This window comes from Monodelphis domestica, chromosome 6 (genome assembly GCF_027887165.1).
Source record: "Monodelphis domestica isolate mMonDom1 chromosome 6, mMonDom1.pri, whole genome shotgun sequence".
Lineage (NCBI taxonomy): Eukaryota > Metazoa > Chordata > Mammalia > Didelphimorphia > Didelphidae > Monodelphis > Monodelphis domestica.
This window is the reverse complement of record NC_077232.1, coordinates 87,932,711-87,947,824: the sequence shown is the minus strand read 5'-3', so window position 1 is coordinate 87,947,824 and position 15,114 is coordinate 87,932,711. Positions and strand designations below refer to the sequence as shown.

At 31.9% G+C, this 15,114-nt stretch overlaps 1 protein-coding gene across 9 annotated transcripts in view; it reads left to right on the top strand.

Moving 5' to 3' along the window:
• The window catches only part of KIAA0232 (KIAA0232 ortholog), a 105,957-nt gene that overhangs the window by 10,744 nt on the left and 80,099 nt on the right, over window positions 1-15,114 (top strand). For 5 of the 9 annotated variants that reach the window (XM_007496767.3, XM_007496766.3, XM_056802403.1 and 2 more), the window contains exon 2: window positions 3,519-3,689. The exons of the other annotated variants lie outside the window; for them this stretch is intronic. The gene's annotated coding sequence lies outside the window, so the exon portion shown is untranslated. The remainder of the gene's footprint in view (window positions 1-3,518; window positions 3,690-15,114) is intronic. 9 annotated transcript variants of the gene reach the window in all.

Below are 15,114 nucleotides of genomic sequence, written 5' to 3'. Positions count from 1 at the left end.
GTCAATATAAAAAATATCTAAAAGTTATATATGCTACCTCTTTCCATGTGTGTTTTACCAAAATGTATAGCAGGATCTATGATACCTACTACCTATACCTAGCAACAGCAAGTCTTTCAGATACACAAGAAAACAGGTTGTGTAGGATCAGATGAAATATTTGTAAAGCACTTAGGACAGCGCCTGGTCAATTATAGATGCTATGTAAATGCTTATTCCTTTCTCTACCCCTACTTCCTAGGGTTATTAGGTAATGAGATAATATCTATGAAGTGCTAAAGCTGAAATGTCAGCTGTTAGTATTATTATTAGTCAATCAATAAGTATTTAAATTCTGCAATGTGCCAGGTACTATTGTAGACAATAGGGATACAAAAATAATGAATGAAACAATGCCATAATTTTGTTGCCTATATAATGTTATATTAGGTAACAAATTTATGTTACTTAATCTCAAATTGGACCCTCATGACAGCAAGGCAGTCTTTTTATACATTTCATTAAAATGAACTAAATATTTCATTCAACATATCAACTTTTCCAAACCTTTTCACCTGTCTTCAAAACTCCTAGACCTCCTCTCTCCCTCCTCTCTTGACTGAGAATCTTGCCTGATATTTTATTGAAAAATTGAAGTAATTTACTAAGAACTCTTTCCTTTCTCCTAATCTCACATCTCCCAGATACCTTTTTCTACTATCTCCACTTTCACCCATTTCTCACATACAAAGGGAGCCTTTTTCCTTGATAAGGCAAATCCCTCAAATGCCCAAGTAATCCCATTCTAGCTTGTCTTCTCCAACAGAATCTGTCCCCCTCCTCCCCAAAATTATCCCTACTTTCATTTATCTTGTGTCACTACTGGGCTTCTGACTGCTACTCTGCTGCCTGCAAATATTCCCATATTTTACTATTCTTGAAAAAACTCTCCTTTGGTGCATCCATTCCTGGTAGCTATTGTCCTGTAATTCTCTTCCAATTTGTGGCTAAACTCCTTGAGAAGGCCATCTGCAATTGATGTCTCCACTTCCTTTCCTCTCACTTTTCTTAATTGTTTATAGTCTATCTTCAGATCTCATCATTCACATTCAACTGCTCTCTCCAATATTGTTAATAATTTCTTAATTGACCAGTCTAATGGTGCTTTCTTAATCAATCCTATCCTTCTTGACATCTTTTCCACCTTTGACACTATCACCTTTTCTTTGAAACTATCTTCTCTTTAGGTTTTAGTGACACTACTCTCCCCTGGTTTTCTTCTTCTCTACCCACCCTGTCTCAGGCTCTTTTTGCTATACATTTATCCAGAGCATGCACACTAACATTGGTTGTTCAAACTTCTCTCTGTATACTATTTCAGTTGTTGATCTCATTAGTTTCTTTCAATTCAGTTATCATTTCTGGGCTGATGATTCTCAGATTTCCTTATCCAACCCTAACTTCTCTGCTGAATTCCAGTCTTGAATCTCCAGCTGCCTTTTAGGAACCCCAACCTGAATGTCCCATGGGCATCTTAAATTCAGTGTGCCCAAAACTAAATTCATTATCTCTCCCTTCAAAACCTCACCTCTTTAGTGTTCCTCAAATGAGAAAAACCTCCATCTCCTTCCCTGAATATTTTCACTGACTTGCATGCCTTGAATTCTCTTCCTCCTCATCTTGGCTTCTCTCAAGTCCTAGATAAAATTGTGTCTCCTATAAGACAACTTTCTTGCCCCCCCCCCCTTATTCCAATTCTTTCCATCTGTTGATGATCTCCAATTTATCTTATATAGAACTATTTGTACATATTTGTTGGCATGTTGTCTCCCCCCAGGAGACTTCAAAGCCAGGATTTTTTTTTTACCTTTTTTGTATCCCCAGCAATTAGCATATTGTTTGGTATGTAGTAGGAGCTTAATAAATTATTGTTGACTGACAGATTACTTAAAAGGAGCTTATGTTCTAATGGGGGAAGACAAGTATACATAAAGTATAAACAAAATAAATGCAAAGCAATTAAATACCACTTTGATATTTTGAGAGGGATATCTAGCAGATATTTCATGAAGAAGGTGATGCTTGAGCTGCATCTTGGAAGGAAGAGGGAGGTTCTTTGAAGCAATGGTAGGGAGAGAGTGCTTTCTGAACATAGGGAAATGGCTAATTTAAAGTTACAGAGATGAGAAGTGGAGTGTCATGGATGAAGAACAAAGATAAGGTCATTATCAATCCAGAGTATAGAAGGGATGTTTTATTTATTAGGTAATATATGTTTGATCTGTACTTAGACTAATTATACTTATCTCATATTACCCTTAACCACTACTAAGATTTGTAGGACAGATACAACCCATACACCATTACAAAAGTCAAAGGTCTGAAAATGATGTTTGGGATATCCTTCCATTCAATTTAAAACTTGTTTTTCATCTTTGGTACTTTTTTTTTTTTGGTTAGCATGTAAGTTTGCTTTACTCATTCTACCTAGCCTGACATTAATTTTTTGTAATTCTTATTGTAGTCTATGGTCTAATGTATGTCCTGTTTCCTTAAAGGATAACTTGTCTAGTCATTACTTTTGCTTTCTGAATTGAGAACATGAACTATCATTTTAATTGAGAAGATCTTTATCTAAAATGAGCAAAAGATATTTTAAAATTTGGTTTTACAAAGAGTCGAGAAGTATTTTTCTGTTTGTAAGAGACACCATGATGATACATCAGACACCACAAAAAATGAAAATTTATTATTAGAGAATAGTGTTGCTATGATTTTTGTGTTAATTTGAAGTATTTAGAAGGTAGTAGTAATATCAGATAAATGCTATTTTCATTTAATTAAATTCAGAGTATAGCACTTAAATTGATGTTCTCTGGAATCCTTCGTGACTACAGCTTCACATTTGCTGAGTATTCAGTCCAGAGATACAAATACTTTGATCGGAAAGTACTCCAGGCTATTTCTTTTATGGGAGAGAGAAGTATCACTTTTAAGGAATAATCTGGCATTTTGTTGAATTTATATTAAAAATACATTTTGACTTTTCTGTGGCTATTTTTTTCTGAGGGCATGCCTTTATATTAATAGTGGTACTGACCCAATAACTGTTGCTGCTTTTGATTGACCTAATATAGGCAAAAGTTTTACCATGAAGGGCTTTTTTCTTAAATAGATGGTTGGAAAAAAAGGTGATTGTATACTGAGGAATAGTGTGAGACCCACCTTTCATTTTTTATGATTGTGTTTCCATTTACCATTACATCAAAGGTGTTAAGAAGAAATAGCATTTTGCCACGGTTCTAAGAACTTCCCTAGGGTTTCACGACTAAATTTGAGTGTGATTTTAGCATTTTTATTTGTGGAGACTGTTTAACCACTTAAATAAAATTTAGTTTTCTAAAGGAGGTTAAGGTATTATTTTTGCATATGCCATTTAATTTTTTTTAATGTAATAAACTTTAGAATCTTTAGGTTACACTCTCTGGATTTAGGAATCTTAGTGATGCCTGGACCATGGTTTTATTTTTTTTTTTAAGGAACCATTGTGATTTTTTTGAATGGCTGTGGGTCTCATTGAGGAGGTCTATAGTGTTCTGAGGCTTGATGCATTCAGTACAATGTCATCTGCAAACTGGAGTATCTGAAGAACCTTACCATCTTCCATTTGGAATCTGAGCAGGACATCATCTTCCATAACATCACATTTGGTGAGCTTGTGCTTTCCTGTTTTATGCTTTGGTTGATATTAATTAAATTATTATCTATTCAGTAAATCGGGTTACTACCTCTATGAAAGAATCTTTCCTGATTTTAATAGTGGAAGAGAAACTTTGTTCAACTCGGTTCTATAGTTTTGGGATTTTTTTTGATACTAGAAAAACAAAGTTATCACAATGGCATCTTATATTTACCCCCTCTCAGTTAGATGAATGTAATAATGTGATCTCTTATAGAGAGTTTGTGAAATACAGTCTATCCTTTTCTTATATTTTCCAAGGGTAATCTTGATGCAGGTGTAGATTATTATCATAAAGATTTTATAGAGATACATAAACATGTGGTTTAATGATTACAAATGGGTTTTTTAAACATTTTTACACACTATCATATGTTTTTACAGATTTTTTTTTACACAGTAACATATGTATCTTTTATATTATTTTGGCATTATGCTCTTTGAAAACCTAAATGAATTTTAAATTGCTTAGTTGTAGCACAGATTTCTTCTATGTATATTTGGTCAATTCCAGCTTAATCTTCCTGACCATACTTTTTAAAGTAATGTTTCCCTTTCCTCTTAAAACAACTTAAGCATTAAGCCCCTCACCTGTCTGTGCTAGGCACTGAGTTTCAATGATAAAAGTGAAACAGTCTGCTCTTAAAGAGCTCATACTCTAACCCTCTAAGTTAAGATTCTAAATGTGTCTGTTTTACTATTCTTAATGAGAACAGATCTATATTGAAATACTGGCAAATGTTTTCTTATTTTATTTTCTTTTGTTGATATCCTTCCAGTTTTGTGGGTTAATGTTCTTAGGAGGATTGTTAGTTGACTCTCATGCCAAGTTTCAGGCTTGTTATCTCCTTTACTTCATAAAAGGTGTTTTGAAGATGATCTTTACTCTCAATGGGAGTTGCCTTGGTCTCCTTTCCTCACCTAAGAGATCAACTTTATCTGGCTAAGGCAGTTTCTTGGCTTTATCATCTCCTAATTGTGAAACTTAAATCTTTAAAATTGGTGATACATAGAATCAATGACTTTACATTTATGTGTTTCCCATTTTTCTGAAGTTGGCATTATTTTTTACAGTCTTTTTTTTACAGTCTTTACAGTCTTACCATCCATATTTTTTCTTCTAATTTACTATTATTGTTTATCTTTGCTCTGATTGGTGATCTTACTGCTTTCCCCTGTTAATAAACAATCATTTCTCTCTTTAAGATAGTCATTTTTGTTTTTTGTAATTATCAGTGATTTTCATGTCTAACATCTAGCCACTTTTTAAAGAAAATTTTTTTTATATTGTGCATGATTAGGACTTTTGAATAATTTTCAAGACTTTCATTTTTAAATTTTGAATCATATTTTTTCTCTTTATTTTTAAATGAGTACCAAAGCAAGATTTAGTCACTTCAGTGAATTTTGACATTTAGACCCTGCATTGCTAATTAGCTCTTCCCTTTGAAAGGGATAGGAATAACTGTTGACTTTGATTACATTGGGATATCATAAAAGGTCTTTTCTTTTTCTATCAGTCATCACATACTGAGCAGCTACTGTGTAGATAGCATTGTTTAAAGTGCTGTGGAGAATATAAAACTATTAGTTGTGGTTCTTGCTCTGAAGAAACTTAAAGTTTTATTCTGGAAAACACAACTAAGATTTTAATTGAATAAACCTTTATTAAGCACCTACTATGTGCTCTGTGCTAATCATTGTCACATATAGGAAAAGGAGAACGATAGAGTATATTGCTCTGTGGTGTTAAGAGCAGTAGAAAAATGGAGAAGATGAGTGTGAGCCAGAGCAGTCAAGGAAAGTTCTTAGAAGAACTGGCCTAAGAAGAGCAGGTAGGATTTAGAAAGTGGAAGACAACAGAAAGAATATTTTTAAGAAAGAGAAACAGATCAACAACTTTTATTTAACTTCTCTTATGTTCCTGACAGTGTACCAGATTCTGGAGATACCAAGACAAAAATAAAGCATAGAGTTTGGCAATACTAAAGCATGTTCTAGAACTGAGAAATGAAAAAATGGAGATAATGAGAAAGTGAGTTTAGATTTTAGAGAGCCTCATCCTGACCAAGGAGTTTTAACTTGATATAGTTAAGCTTTGGATAGAGCAACATACTAAAAAGAATGTTTTCAGAAATGTCTGACAGGATCTATTACAGATCAGAAAGACCAGAGGTAGGGAGAGCAGATAGTTAAAAGGCTCTTATAATGCAGATTAGAGAAAATGGGACACAATTGACTATGGAGAATAGAGTGAATCAGAGACACTACCCACTTGTTGAAGGGTGACAAAACTTTGTAAGATATTAGATCCAGAATATGAAGAAAGAATCATTGCAAGAGGTTTTTTTTTTTTTAATCTTGGAAGCTGGAAAAATGATTGTACAAAGAATGTGACCTCCTTGAAGACAGAGTCTATTTTAAATTTGTTTTTGTGTCGCTTGCACCTAGCACAGTGCCTAATATCTACCTATTAGGCTTTTAATATCTGCTTGTCGAATGAGTTAATAGGCATGTGACAGGGAAACTTGAGAGGGAGAAACAGTTTAGGATTGAGTAAATCAAATTATTTTGAGCAGAATATCTAGATGGAACTATCTTTAAGGGAAGAGGCTTTGAAGATGCCAAAGACTTGATAAATGAAGAGTATAGAGGTGATACTGCTCATAGTTACTACTTGTATCACTTTGGTTAAATTGCAGTTTCCTTGGGCTTCAGTTTTCTCACCTATAAAATGAAGGGGTTGGAACTATTAACCTATGATTTTGTGAATAAAAGATTAAATTACCAGATTAACTTGGAAAAAAACTTGTAGGTCAACATGCTTTGCATGTATACTCTTCTTCATAGTATACTGTAATAAGGGCAATAATTTGTATTTTATTCATGAGGAATTTGTTAGTAATTTGAATATCGTTAAATAACTGTCTGTATTAATTAATTATTAATATAAATTACCCTTATGATTAAGGAATATTTTACTAAGAAAAATCTCAAGATTTTATTCAAACCTACTGTTTATAAATGAAAGAAATGAGACCTATTGAGATAATGGGAAATCACACAGCTAGTTTGTGGCAGAACTGGAACTAGAACTCTTTTTTTTTTTTTAAACCCATACCTTCTGTCTTGGAGTCAATACTGTGTATTGGCTCCAAGGCAGAAGAGTGGTAAGGGCTAGGCAATGGGGGTCAAGTGACTTGCCCAGGGTCACACAGCTGGTGGAACTAGAACTCTTAAAGAATGGTCAAGTGCATTTATCATTCTGCTGTGATTTTTGTGGCAAAATTTTGATACACATACATTTCTAACTCTCAAATCAGCTCTTTCTTCATTTTAGTAATCACAAAGACTAGTTTTGAACCAAGTAGACCAACTTCAAATTACTACTTTTTTTTTTTTTACAAATTCCCATTGTTATTCAACTAAAGTAAATTTTTTCCAATTTGCTTTTGAGTTTCAGGTTATTTATCCTATGTTCTAACACAGATTTAGTTGAGTTGGTATAGCTTGAGCTGATAGAAAGAAGAGTTATTATCAAAGTACCAGTTCACAAATTCAGTCCAGTCAAGGAAGTCATGACCCAACTGTACATATTTATTCTAAACATTTTGCATCATTATAGTCTGGTAACTACAGAATAATAGCAGTTTATATTTTATAAAATAATTCAAGGTTACAAAGCCCTTATACATATGCATTATATTCTCACAACCTATGAGGTAGTAAATTATTATCATTTTACTGATGAAGAAACTGAGACTGAGAGAGGTTAAGTAACTTCCTTAAGGTTACACAGTAAGTACCAGACCATGATTTGAACTTGGGCTTCATGGTTGCATGACCAGGACTCTTCCCACTTTACCACATCACCTTAGAAGAAAATAAATTTCTTAATTATTTTAAGGTAAATAACGTCTTTCTTGAAAGTTAAGTCAAATTTTATATTCACCTTTAAGTTAGGTACTAAAACTTAAGATGAACTATATGAAATTAATATTTTTATTCAATTAACATTTCTGAACTCAAAATTAAAAATTTTGAATGGTAAAGAATTTGACTGGTAATCTTTTGTAAAAGAAAGATAACATTTTCTGTTTTATTGGCAGCATTTTGGGATAGAATTTATTTTGTTCTCAGCATCTGAATAGTTAATAATCTTCACCCAATCTCCACTCTTCATCCTCACTTCCTCTTTTTTAACTTCTTTTTTACTTTCTGGGTCATGTAGTATCTTTTCATATGATACTTTTTTCTTTTAGTATGCATCTATCAAGGTATATTTTAATTATACTCACATTTGTAGTGATGCTTCAAATTTGAAATGCTTTTTGATTTACAATACTGCTTCAATTTTGCTTATGTTTTTCCCCTCATACTATAACATACCATTCCAAAATGTATCATGTTTTGTTTATAGTCTAATTAATAAAATGTTAAATGTATATTTTGAAATGTAGCATTATTAAATGTCTTTTTAAAATTACTTGCAGTCTATTTTTTAAGAAATTGCTGTCTTTTCATTTATTTAGGAAAAGATACATTCAAGCCAGTACTAGGCTCAATTTATAAAGTATAAAAGGGATTCTCACAAAAATATTACCCAGGCTCAAAAAATTCATCTTACATAAGCTGCTCTCCCAATAAGAAAGGCTTCTAAGTATCTAAAATCTGAAAAAAAAAATGTCAAGGAAAGTTTAAAAAAAGGATAAAGGATGGAAAAAAACCCTAGAAATATGTATATTAGGAGGAAGACAATGTGAATGTGTAGAAAATTAATAAAACTATTCAGGAGAAACAATAGTTTCTAAACTATCTTGTAGACATGTCTGGTGTTCTAATACAGACAAAGGATTATAATCCCTGGTTTTAGGCTCAATTAACTCTTGTTGGTACTATAAAAATCATAGACTTCAAGTAAGCCATTCCTCAGTTACAAAATCAGCTTTAGGGAAGTATTAACTTTCTAATTTTTACTAGATTATCCTTTAGTATATCATGTATTGTTTTTTAAAACTCTATAATGGCTTGAAAAAATGAATACACCTTTCTTTGTCTAATTTAAAGAACATGAATAGGTGTCCTAAATAGTTTAATTTAATCAATTAATTCATTGATTGAATATCTCAAATATGAAATCTATAAATGGAAATGAGTATGCATTTGAAAAATGATATACTTTAGTGTTTTGGAAGTGTATTTTTCTCTGAATAATTAAGCTGTTATCAACAAGTTAGTTTATCTTGCTGTGAATTTTTACATGTTTAGATGGTTAATTGAAATTTGAATTTTAAAAATTCACAATACTTTTTTTTCTGACTCTCATTTTTAACCAGCAAGACAGTCAAAATATATTTGTGGAAGCTCTTCACTAAACTAGGCATCGTCAAAAACTAGATAAATACTAAAAAACAGCATGACATAATTTTATATTACCAAAGTATATCTTGAATTATATTGGGGGTCAGCTTACCATTTGAAAAACATCCTTGCCAGTGAGTTGCCAAATTCATTAGCTTAAAAATATTCTTGAATTGCACTCACTGAACATTGGTAATAAAATTTTAAAAGACTTGACAGTGTCTGATCTTGTGAATTTGGAAGGAGTAGAAATTTCATTTTGATATTTTCTTTAATCATTTTGGCAAGCATGTTTAGAACCCAGTGTGAGGATTAGGATAGCTAATATTTGATGTAGTCAACTTTAACAAATTTTGGGGTCTTTATCCGTTTTATAGATTTATTTTACATTCAATAATGTTTTGAATAAGTTTAATTTGAATAAGTTACAATTATGTAAAAAATAAATATGCTTATGTTGTAAAATGTATACTTATGGAATGGAGATCAGAGATTGTGAATTTAAAATATAGTACATATGGTAACATTATACTAATTTATTATCCTTGTTACCCTGTCAGTTTTAGAGAGAAGCCTGTATAGTCTCATGATTGATTCTTCTGTACAATTAAAGGTCCAGTTATAATTTAAAAAATTTCAAATAATATTTTATAGTTTTAATGTCTAGATTCTATAACTTCATTTGTGTGAAAATAATGCCTTTATAAAGGTTTTAAGCTCTTAGTGAAATTTAATTGCTGTGAAGTATCAATTTGTCACCTCTGAAAGTATAGACAATAAGGTATTTGTTAGTTTGAGTATTATTTTTTAGTGTCATAAAAAAAGAATAGTTCCCCTACTTTTGATAAATATCTTTTCTAAAAAATAATGTGACCTATGATCTAGTGATTCATATGATTTGTCTTTCTTTCCAGCCCATTCCTGCACGATAGAGACATGCTCTGCCCATCATATTAACTAGCTTCTCCTATTTCTGGTATAAATAAGGCATAATATATGTGCTTAAACATCTTGGAAAACTAGAATTCCCCTTGTTTAATAATTTTGGCACACAATAGAACTATATCAGACATACATTAGCAAAACTTAATCACAAAATTCCAATCTAGAAATTTTACACAGATTTTTTTTATCAGAACTATCTTAAGCTATAAAGTTCAGGAATAAAACAGTAGTTAGTGCTTGAACTAGTGTTTCTAGTACTTCACTTAGTTTAAAGCATTAAAGAATATAGAGACCAATCATGGACTTTCAAATTTGTAACATTTGATCATTATTGTTAACTGAAAAGAATTTGTGCAGATGGAAAGAAAGCTGTGCCTCTTATACTTGAATTTGGATCTGTATTTAGATAGAACAGATCTAGATCTCATTTGTTTTGCTTCAGTAGGAAAATCTTTTTTTTTTTTTATAAACCCATACCTTCTGGTTTTAAATTAATATTGTGTATTGGTTCCAAGAAGAAGAGTGGTAAGTCCTAGGCAATGGGGGTTAAGTGACTTGTCTAGTCACTTAGCTAGGAAAGGTCTGAGGTCACATTTGAGGGTAGGACCTCCTTTCTCTAGGCTTGGCTCTCAATCCATTAAGCCACCTAGCTGACACCAAACATCTTTATTTCTAGCCATAATTTGACAGCTTTCATCTAAGTTTTTAATGTAAAGAATCTTCGTGTTTTCTTTTTCTTTATCTTTAAATATAAGGTGTTTCATAGGCCTATAATTCAGTTCAGATATTTAATAGTTTCTGTTAATTAGTTTTGGAGAATAATCTTATAATCTATAATAATAATCCTATAAAGGATATTAGGATCCTATATTTCATTCTGTAAAACCATTTGAGAAATGTTCTCCTAAGAATTAAGGCTACTTATTGAAATATCTTTTTATGAAGTTACTTAGGTGGTAGAAATTAAGAGAAAATTTGTGGTATGAACAAATAGCCAAAAATACAGCTTTTGAGTGCATACCTTTAGTGGTCATGGTTCTAGAACCATTAGAGACAGATTCTGAGCATAATCAAAATTCAGTTTTCCATTTAACAATTATTTTCTTATACATTCTTGATAACTTACTTTTAAAAACTGGATTCCATGAAGTCTTACTTTATGCATAGGTATAAATTAGACATTATGCATATAATTTTAGCTATCATACTTGTTTGCACAGAACTTTAAACATTTGTAATGATTAAGGAGTAAGACATTTGTATTTAGCATGTTTTTGTATATTTTAGTGCCCCAGAGAGGGAAGACAACCTTCTCATTCTACCCTTGTAATGCTAATTTAGATATATCTTGTATAAGAGAGGTTATCCTGCTATAAGATTTGATATATTTCTAGGATATCATTGGAAACAGTTGTAGGTTGTCAGTTTCTTGTGATTTTGTGGCTTGGCTGTGCCTTTTTTTGCAAATTTAGAGTCATTAGACTCAGTCCTTGAAAACTTTCTTAAGTAATAGAATTCTAGAGTAGGCTATGGCGTATTTCTTCTGGACATAGATGGGTTCTGCTACCAGTCCATCTGCTAAGGAGGATGAACAACACCTTCTGTTCCAATTTCATTCAGATGCAGAAACTGAACAGGTAAGAATTCTTATTTATGAAAGCATAACCATCTATCTTGGTATTTGCATTCTCAGAGCTGGCAATTAAATGTCATTTAGGAGTCAGTGAAAGATTCTAATTTATTATTAGCTTAGTCAACCTGTTAGGCATCTATTTTCTTTATCTTTTCTTTCTTCTTCTTTCTTCCACACTTTGTTATATCCTTTACTTATTTCTACCTTTGCCAGTCTTTCTCTTTATACAAAATTTCTTTGGGCACCAAAAGGTGAATATTTGTGACAATCATTTGCAGTAATTGCAAATCCTCAAAAAAAAAAAGGCCCTTTGAGAACCCTATTTCAGTATAAAGGTGGGGGACCAGTTAAAAACAGAACAGAAATAAAAAGAGGAAAAATCCTGAATTCATTAGAGAGGGAATGGCACAGTTAAATCAGATTGAGCTTCAGTAGAAAGAGTGCAGGTGGTCCTGAAATAAAGCAGTACAGGTTAGGGCAGGATGGGACTAGATACAAATACAGAAGAAAAAGGCTTTGGTGTCATTTCAAATATAATTCAACAGACAGTTATTAGGGGCTTATTGTACAAAGCACTGAGAATGAATGGGCAATATATACCATCATAGGAGAAAACAAGCACACTGATATTGGAATGTGCTAAAAAAAAAAGTGTGGCATGCAAGGACTGAAGTCATTCTTCTACTTTAATCTGCAGTGAATAGATTGTGAACAATTTGCCACATTTTAAGCATTACATGCAACTCTTTAGTAGTTTTTTCAAACTTGGTTCAATGCTAAACTGGTTAGCCATAGCTACAACTTGTAATGCTTCCTCCAGGCTTCCAATTACCTAAAATTATTTCTATATGTACATGTTATTCCTTCTTTTGCCCTTCCTTCCCCAGTCAAGTCTATTAACTATTTTAGTAGTGTGGGTGGTATGTGGATAGGGCTTAAATTAATTAATTAAACAATGGGATTTATCTCAGTTCAGATAAATGTACACATGTGAAACAGAGTATTTAAGGTGCTTAAAGATAGGGACTGTTTCACTTTTTTCCCTTTGTGTCTCTTATGTTTATGACTGTGGCACATAGTAGTAGGCCAGGCATAGTTAATGCTTCTTGATTAACTGAAAATAGTTCTCTATCGCATCTTGGTAATATACTTATAGACTACCTAACATTAAGCCGTGGCCAGCTCTATTTTGTAGTTGTTTGATTCTTCACCTTAGAATCAAGACATTCACTTTCCTGAAAGCAATGAACTAAATTTGATTAACTTCTCAGCTTTCTTCCAGTTATTTCTCTGAGTATTCAGCAATAATTAACATAACTCTAATCCTGGAATTTTTTCTCTCAAATTCAAATCAAGGAAGTTTTTTAATGAAACATCTATTTGATTAGCTAATGGAAGGGACATTAGATTTATAAAATAAATATTATGTGAAAGACTTTATCTTATTTCAGAGAGATGTATACATGTGAAAAACAGAGCACAGAAGTATATAAATGGGCAATAAATGTTATATGAGGTCAAAGCAAGGAAATATCCAAGTATCCTGAAGGTTAGGTCTATACCTGGGTCATTTAGGTATTAATGTTTTTATAATCTTGTTCCAGGCTCCAAAGCAGTTAACTATCTTCAAAAGCAGTTTCTTCAACTCCTTGGACTGCTTACTTGCTTACCTAATTGTTATTTCTGCATCTCAGTAGTCTTAACTTTGTCACTTGTGTTCTTTGGTGTTTAAATTCTTTTGCACTACTAATATTCTAAGTGTCACAATTTGCCTGAAGTTCTAGTTTCATTGACTAATAATTCAAGGAATGTTAAGGCCCCTTACAACTCTGACAGACTGTACTCTTCCAAATATCATTGGTTGGTAGAGTCAGGTTTGTAGTTAGATACCAAGTAGGACTATAATTTGCAGAAATTCAAATAGTTTTAAGAAAATGTCTTTATCATTCCCTTTAAAAGTTCATTGGTCTCATTGTGAATCTAATTGTCACTTCCTACCCCTCTTTTATGCATTCTTGCCTTTTTTTCTTACTATGTCAATTATCAGTCTCATATAATTGGTAACATTAATAGTGGCTTATAAAAACCAAACAGAATGGAATCTTTTTGGAAAGCATATTTTTTAAAGATTAATTTCATTTGGCACAGCTTAATTTCTTATAAGCTATAGGAATTTAGGTGAAGACATTTTTAAGGATTGCTTTAAGCAAAATAACAAAAATTACCTTCATGTGGAGTCTGAATTTTGGAAAAAACATTTCACAGAACTTTTTAATTGCTATTGATTTGGGTATAATCAAGTTTTTTGTTTATATTCAAATCTAAACTTAGTCTTAAAGAAATAAATCAGAAAAGTTGGTTTGTGATAATGCTTTTTCACTACTGCCTTAACAAGAAATTTTATTTTAGATTAGAAAATCATTGTTGTAGTTGTACAGATCAGACACATACCTAACTCTTGCTCTAATGTATTCCTAAAGCATTAAGCATCAGTAATGATGGGGTTGGGGACACCTACTTCAATTGGGCTATCCTTTTTCTTCATCCTTTCATTTGTCTACTAGATAGCAGTATAATTGTTTTAGTAGCACAACTATCATAAAAAGTAGCTGACAGTTATTAGCTGGCTTAATGTAATTCTGTCTGATTAACTTATATGATGTTCTATGCCAGAAAAATTAAATGTTAAATTTAGGTTCTATTTTGTTTGATTATTAAATGAACAAAGAATGACCAAAACTTAGTACAAATTTACTTGTAATCTAAATTGTACTGAGGTTAGTAAAGCATGGCTACTTTAGAGCTTCACCTGGAGCTTAGAAATAGTTTGATTATGGTGGAATTTTGACTATAATGGTATTTGATCCTTTATGCTGGGATTTGACCTGTAGCTGGAATTTACAAGAAAAATCAATCATGGATCATATAGTCCCTCTTCCCCTCCAAAGTATTTCATAAGTTTTAATCCTTGGCCATTGACACTATGCCCTACCCTCTCAAAGTGTTATATGGGAAAAGATAGGTAAATGTAGGAAAAGGGTTCTATATACTTAACTTGAAAAGAATGTCTGGTATCGTATTAATTGTTTTCATTTGCTGGGGCTTTTAAAGTTATATCGTTGGCTTTTTAAAAATATTGCTTTGAAAATAACAGTTTACATTTGCAAAGATAGACTGAAAGAAATAAACTCATATGTTTCTTCATAATGTCCCATTTTCATATTTTGTCCTAAAGGGACAATTCTGAAACTTTGCCCAGCTGCCTGGTTCTCTTAACATTTGGTTAATTTAACAAGGTTAAATTATTTTATGTAATTTTTCCCACAAATATTTTGGATTATTGTCAGAAAATGAAATGATTTTATTTTTAAAATTCAATTTTAGGTCTTTATGTCATTGAGTAAATATTACTAAATAACCAGTTTTGCTGATCTGATTTTGAAAACTGCAAGTGAAT